We start from the raw sequence: 7,586 nt of genomic DNA, 5'->3' as shown, positions 1-7,586 counted from the left end.
TTGGGGAGGGAATTTTTGTTTCAGAGGTGGAAAGAGAGAGTTTCTCCCTTTGTGAAGAGAGTGAGGAAGTGGGCTGGTTGTGAAACCAGAAAGTGGGGCTGGTTTGGTGGAGAGGGTTCAAGACTTTCCTTGTTTAGCATTGCCTGACTTTGGAATGCATTTTAATGTCTAAAGCACAATATATGCAATTCCATTTGTTAAGTCTGTAGCTGCAATATGAATAGAAAATGTTATCTCTGTAAAGTATCAAAGAAAGTTGAGGTTTCCAGGTAGACAAGTGTCTTTACAGTCAGTGTCTTCATTCCAGCAGGGTGTTAATGCCAGGGATGGTCACACAGTGCCCACAGGATGTGTTCAGGTCTCTGCTGGGGTGGAAACAGTGGGGAACTGTCCTCAGAGGTCCTAAATTGCTGTGGAATAGTTGGAGTGCAGGGTTAGAGCAGCTTTATCACCTCAAAGGTGCAGAGGAAGCTGCTGCCCCTGCAGGGACCTGCCCAGAGCCCAGATTGAGTTCCCCCTGGGAGATCCCTGAGCAGAAATGGGCTGTCTTAGTTAATGCTCTCCAAAGGAGTGTGAAATTGCACTCTCAATCCCAGCTGGGAAGAAACATTCCCCTGCTTCCACATGTCCTGACCACTCCAGACTGGAGTTCCTGTAGCTTTTTCCTTCTTTGTTGGGAATTCAGTGGACAGAGGAAAACACAGAAGTGTCCCCAAAGCAGAGAGAAGCTCTGGAACCACAGCACCTGCTCCCCCCTCTTCTCATCCCTTCAGGAGATGAAGAAATGGCCCTGTTTCCCCTTAATGTACTCTGCAAATCCTCCTTGAAAGCATGGGCATAATCCCATTTACCAGCCAGATCCACTTTGGGCTGCTTAAAGTGGCTGTAAAAGCATCTTGCCTGGGGCCAAGTGCCCCTTCCACACTTGCTTTACCTGTGGAAAAAAGCAGGGAAAGCTGGTTTTTGTGTGAGCACCCTTTGTGTCGCAGTGTTTGTGATCTTGAGAATCCTCAGGAACCTGGAACAAGGCCAGATTATCTGTTGTTTTAAGATTTGTACCTGGACATTGTTTTGATTTGTGTTTAAATCTTCCTTGAAAATACAACTGATAGAAACAATGTAAAAAATAGGAAAATAGAAAAAACAAAGAGAAAAAGGCAATACGAAGAAAAAAAAGGAAGGAAAATGAGAAAAAAGAATAAAAAGAGAAAAAAAGACAGGAAAAAAAGGAAAAAATCGGACAAATAATAAAAAAGAAAGATGACAGAAAAAAGAGAATAAAAGAAAAAGAGAAAGAAAAAAGGGGGGAAAGGAAGCATAAAGAAAAAAGGATAGGAAAAAAGAAAGAGAAAAGAGAAGAAAAAAAAAGACAGAAAAACAATAAAACCAAAAAATTATTATCCTCACTCCATTCACCTGCAAAGGGCCGCTATGATCCGCCGCAAAAACTGCAACTCCCGTGCAGCCCAGCGCGGCGCGCAGGCGCAGCGGTGGGCGTGTGGGGGCGTGGCCGCATGCTGATTGGCTGAGGCTGTGGTCTCTAACTGCGGTGCGCGCGCAGAGCGGGAATCGGTGATGGCGGCGGGTCCTGCCTTTGTCTGTGAGACCTGGCGGGGGGTGCGGGAGAGCGGGGGTCTGGGGATCCCCTCGGGGGCTGCGGGGAGCGCGGCTGTGGGTGGAAAGGCTGGAGGGCTCGGGAGGGTTTGGCAGGGGCGTTCGGGGTTCCCGAGAGGCAGAGCGCGGGACTGCAACCCTGTCGGCGGGCCGCGGGGCCCGGGAGGCCTCCCAAGAACCCGGATGTTGGATTCGGGTCCTGAGAAATTGCTTCGGAAAAAAAATTCATAACCACACAACCAAAAAAAGAACTCTGCAAAAAGGGAAAATGAGAAAAAGATGAAGGAAAAACTGGAAGGGCCAGGATGATTTTATTGCTTTGCTTCAGTCTTTCCTTGGTCTCCTCCTTCTCAGAATCTCTGCTCCCTTCCTTTACAGAAAGCTCTTCTGCTGTTCTGTGGTTTTGTGGTCCCTTAGAGGCTTTTAGGGGTCCCTGAGGCGGTTTTAAGGTGTCTCGGGGAGGGGGGATGATGTCGTGAGGGGACTTAGGGAGGAGGTTGAAGGTCCCTGAAGGGGTTTGGGAGTCCGTGAGGGAGTTTTGGAGTCTCCGAGGGAACTGAGAAGTCGTGGAGGGCTTTGGGGGGGGTGTCTTTGAAGCAGTTTGGGGGTTTTGTAGGGGGATTTTGGGAGTCCCAGAGAGTTTTGAGGGTCACAAAGAGTGTCTTGGGTACATTAGGGGGGTCTCAGGACTCCCCTGCTCGTGGTGCAGCTCCTCCTCTTTCCCCCCAGACATCATAAACCCCCCAAAATGTGCCCTAGCCCTCATTTTCCCTTTAATTCCCTCCCCACACGGATCCCTTTGACCCCCCCCAAGACCCCTTTTAACTCCTCCAAATACACCCAAAGCACCCCAAAATCCCCCAAATCCCCATCAACCCCCACCCCAGATCCCCCCAAATCTCCCCCAGCTCCCCCTCAAATCCCTTCCAACCCCCCCCAAAGAGGGATCACCTGGCACCCTGGGACAAGAACACAGTGGGCTGTACTGGGGGCACTGGGCTGTACTGGGAGGGCGCTGGGGGGGGCTCAGGTGTCCCACGACAATGTGACCCAGCTCCAGGAGAGATCTGGGGAGCAGTGAGGAGGTACTGGTCTGTACTGGTCTGTGCTGGTTTGTACTGATTGGTCCTGATCTGTACTGGTCTGTTCTGGTTTGTATCCCCAATCCCCAAAGCCCCTCCCCAGCTCCCCCAGGAACCTCCCGCACTCCAAAGCCCCCCCCCGGCCACTTCAGGCCCCGTCTTGGTCCTGCTGCCTCTTGAGCATCTGCAGCTGCTGCAGAACCAGGCATTTGATCAGCAAATGTGCAGGTGACACCAAGCTGGGGGTGTGTTGATGTGCTGGAAGGCAGGAGGGCTCTGCAGAGGGACCTGGCCAAGCTGGATCCATGGGCTGATTGCAAGGGGATGAGGTTCAAGCAGGCCAAGGGCCGGGTCCTGCCCTTTGGCCACAAGAAGCCCCGTCAGTCCCCCGGGCTGTGGCCAGAGTGTCTGGAGAGCAGGCAGGCAGAAAGGGAGCTGGGAGTGGGGATGGACAGGAAGCTGAAGAGGAGGCAGAGTGTGGCCAGTGTAATGTTAGAAAAGCAGAATAGGTTCTGGGATGGTTCTAGAAAGAGAAAGAAGCCCAGAGGCCAGTGCAAGCAGGCAGCCCTCAGCTTGCACATGATGTCCCCTCCCTGCAGGTTCCTGTCCTTGAGCCCAGGCCCTGAGGTGAAGCTGAGAAGTGGCGCGGAGGTGAGGCCAGAGCTGTCCCTGAGGTGAGGCTGAGAATAAGTGCAAGGCAGAGGTGCTGCTGAGGAAGGAGAGCCCCGTGGTGGGGAACAGATGAAGCTGTGAGTGCCCAGCCCTGAGGAGGTGCTGTGTCCATCCCCTGTGTGCCAGGTGAGCTGGGGCTTTGCTGCAGAGCTGCGGGCGCTGATTTGAGCAGCTGCAAGTGCTGAGATGGTGGGCACCCAGGAACACAAACTGTGCCTGGCCACGGAGCCTGCAAGGAGGAGCAGAGACAGCGGTGGCGTGTGGGGGGCCAGGTTGTCCCTGTGCCTTCTCCTGCAGGCCCTGGCTGTCCCTGCTGGGCCCCTGTCCATCCCCATCAGGTCCCTGCCCGTGCCCCCCGGGCTGAGCTCCCTCCAGGAAGTGCCGTGGAGGTGAAGGTGCTGCCATCCCCGCCCTGCAGCCGCTGCCCCCGCCAAGGGAGCAGCAAAGGCAGGGCCAGGAGCAGAGGCAGCAGCAGGGGAGCCCTGGGGGGGCCGGGAAGGTCTTGTGTGGGTCAGGAAAGAGGCGCTGGGCACGAGGCCGGGGCTGTGCTGAACAGGCCCAGCCCTCACATCCCCCCAGCCAACGCCGGCTGCCCGGGGGGTGCGGGAGGGACCCCCATCCCGTGTGCCCCACACTGAGCTGACAGAGAGAGAGCCAAGGGACAGGGATGTGGGCAGGGCCACGGGTGAGGGACAGGCAGGGCCATTGCAGGACCATGGTGAGGGCACAGCCTGTGGCAGCAGAACCGCCCAGGGCCGGGGGCAGCTGGGGGTGTTGGTACCAGCCAGTGCTGGGGCCAAGCAGAGCATGAGGCCTCTTGCAGACCCCTGGAGCAGCCTCCCACTTGCCAGCCCCACCCTGGTGGGGTGACACTGTCCCCTCCCTACAGGATACTCCCCCCAAAATCTTCGTGGGGGCCTTTTTTTGTCTATTCCTGGTTGCTGATTCCTGCTGGGGACCTGAAGGACCCCCCGCAATCCCATCCATGGGGCACAATCTCCTCTGCAGAGCTTGACTCCGTGCAGACTTTGTCCTGAAATCTGTGCTGGCAGCCCAAATATGTCACGATCTCCCCACGCTCCCCCCAGGATATCTGGGACAAGTTCCCCCCTCCTGGGCACCCATGGGATGGGGGGACGATTGTTCTCCTGCTGTTGCTGTTGCTGCTCCACCCCTGTCCCTGCCCTTCCTGCTACTGCCGGGTGAGCGGAGCGGCCACGATGGGAAAGGGGTGAGAGAAGGGAAAAGAGTGGGTGGGACCCCAAAAGGGAACATTAGGGGCGGTGGCTCACCCCCCAAGGGAACTGAGCGGAGCCGGGCTTTGGGGGGCGGGTGGGAAAGGGGTGGGAGAGGGAGGCTACAGGGAGGGAGAGGGGGTTAATATTCATATTTTGGAGTATTTTTCAGCTGAATTTCAGCTTTGTGCGGTTTGGGAGGATGAGGATCTTCTTACAATTTCTGAGGGATTTTTTTGCCTGTATCTGGGTGGTTTGTGCTTTTCTGGGCTGAATCTTGGTGTTTTGGAGGTTTTTATGGTCACAGGATGCCTGGTGAGTTCTAGAGATGGACTTGGGCAGAAGGAACCCCCAAACCAACACGCTCAACCCTTGTTTTCCCCCCCCATCAGGATTTGTCCTTCCCAAAGCTTGGGCAGATGGAGGAGGAGGCTGCAAGGAAGATAAAGATGCCTTGGGCCCCCCAGGCAGGTGAGGAGGAAGTCAGTGTCCCTTTGGGCTGGTGTTGTGCTGGCTCTGGCTGCAGGACAACCCCGCTGCCACCGCCGTCCTGCAGGGGCCGGAGTTGGGGGGATGTCCTTGTCCTTCCCTGTGGACTGGAGGCAAATCCCCTCCCTGTCCTTCTTGCTTCCTGCCCCAGACCCCGAGCTGAGGACGGAGAGCTCGGAGGACAAATCCCCCTGGCAGAGCCTGGTGGGAGAGACCGTTTTGAAGGGCTCCACGGCGCAGGAAGGCAGCGGGGAGGAAAAGGGCCGGAGATCCCCCCACAGGAGGGGCTCCAAAGCCATCCCAGGGTGCTCTGAGGAGGAAAGAGCCAGCCTGTGCTGGGAAGGTGGCTGGAGCTTGAGGGGGAGCTCCAACCTGGTGGTCCTTGAGCAGCCTCCCAGCAGGGAGAAACCCTTCAGGTGCTTGGAATGTGGGAAGAACTTCAGGAACAGCACCAACCTCCTCCACCACCAGCACATCCACACTGGCGAACGTCCCTACACGTGTGGGGAATGTGGGAAGAGCTTCAGCCGTAACTCCAATCTCTGCACCCACCGTCGCATCCACACTGGGGAACGGCCCTACAAGTGCTTGAAATGTGGGAAGAGGTTTCGGACCAGCTCAAATCTCCTCCTGCATGAGCAGACGCACACGGATGAGAGGCCCTTCCGCTGCACCGACTGCGGGAAGGGATTCAAGCGGAACTCCAACCTTGTCACCCACCAGCGCATCCACACTGGGGAGAGGCCCTACAAGTGTGGGGAGTGTGGGAAGAGCTTTAGCCGAAGCTCTCACCTGATCCAGCACAAGCACATCCATACTGGAGAACAGCCCGGGAAAGCGGTGGGAGAGGGGGGCTAGGGGGACGAGGGAGAGTGGGAGTGGATGTGCAGTGGGGGTGCCTTGTTGTCCCCATGACTTGATCCTTGGAGGGCGGTGGAGGCTGGGAGAGGGGGGAGCTCAGGCCCCCTGTGCTGAGCCAGTGGTTGTGCTGTTGGTGCCAAATTGCCCCTGGTCAGACTGAACCCAGAGCCTCTGGTGTCCCCCTGCCTGTGGGGGAATCCCTAAGTGGGACCCCCAGCATGACAGACAGGGGAGACCCTCTGAACCCCAGAGGGGAGAGACCAGAGAGAGGGAACTCCTGGGAGATATTTTTTGAGTAATCCTCATATTTTGGAGTATTGTTTGGCTGAATTTCAGCTTTTGGAAGGTGGTGGACTTCTTGCTATTTCTGAGGGCTTTTTTGCTTGAATCTGGATGGTTTGGGTTTTTCTGGGCTGAATCTTGGTGTTTTGGTGGGTTTTATGGACACAGGATGCCCGGGGAGTTCTAGAGATGGACTTGGGCAGGAGGAACCCCCAAGCCAACGTGCTCAGCCCTTGTTTTCCCCCCATCAGGATTTTTCCTTCCCAAAGCTTGGGGGGATGGCAGAAAAGACTGCGAGGAAGAGGAAGATGCCTTGGGCCCCCCAGGCAGGTGAGGAGGAAGTCAGTGTCCTTTTGGGCGGGTGTTGTGCTGGCTCTGGCAGCCGAGCATGGCCCCGGCTGCAGGACAACCCTGCTGCGGCCGCTGTCCTGCCGGGGCCGGAGTTGGGGGGATGTCCTTGGCCTTCCCTGTGGGCCGGAGGCAAATCCCCTCCCTGTCCTTCTTGCTTCCTGCCCCAGGCCCCGAGGTGAGGACGGAGAGCCCGGAGGACAAATCCCCCCTTGAGACCCTGGTGGGAGAGGCCGTTTTGAAGGGCTCCCCGGCGCAGGAAGGCAGCGGGGAGGAAAAGGACTGGAGATCCCCCCGCAGGAGGGGCTCCAAAACCAACCCAGGATGCTCTGAGGAGGAAAGAGCCAGCCTGTGCTGGGAAGGCAGCCGGAGCTTGAGGGGGAGATCTGACCTGTTGGTCCTTGATCAGCCTCCCAGCAGGGATAAGCCCTTCAGGTGCTTGGAATGTGGGAAGAGCTTCAGGCAGAGCACCCACCTCCTCAGCCACCAGCACATCCACACTGGGGAACGGCCCTACACGTGTAGGGTATGTGGGAAGAGCTTCAGTGACAGCTCCAACCTCCGCAGTCACCAGCGCATCCACACTGGGGAACGGCCCTACACATGTGGGGAATGTGGGAAGAGCTTCAGGGAGAGCTCCACCCTCCGTGTCCACCAGCGCATCCACAGTGGGGAAAGACCCTACAAGTGCTTGGATTGTGGGAAGAGGTTTCAGACCAGCTCATATCTTCTGAAGCACAAGCAGACACATACAGGGGAGTAGACCTTCCACTGCACCGACTGTGGGAAGGGCTTTAACCAGAACTCCAACCTCGTCACCCACCAGCGCTTCCACGCTGGGGAGAGGCCCTACAAATGTGGGGAGTGTGGGAAGAGCTTCACCCACAGCTCTACCTTGACCAAACACCAACGGACCCACCAATAGGGGGAACCCTATGAGTGCCTTGCCTGCGGGAAGAGCTTCGGTTGCTGCTTCCACCCCTCACCATCAGGTTGCCCCTGA

General features: G+C 56.8%; 1 pseudogene; it reads left to right on the top strand.

Moving 5' to 3' along the window:
* Positions 1 to 5,032: 5,032 nt before the first annotated feature.
* LOC116781367 lies at positions 5,033 to 7,586 on the top strand (annotated as a pseudogene).

Source organism: Chiroxiphia lanceolata (assembly GCF_009829145.1).
Source record: "Chiroxiphia lanceolata isolate bChiLan1 chromosome W unlocalized genomic scaffold, bChiLan1.pri scaffold_44_arrow_ctg1, whole genome shotgun sequence".
Classification (NCBI taxonomy): Eukaryota; Metazoa; Chordata; class Aves; order Passeriformes; family Pipridae; genus Chiroxiphia; species Chiroxiphia lanceolata.
Note: the sequence above shows the minus strand (reverse complement) of the source record. Positions and strands in the feature narration are given on the sequence as shown.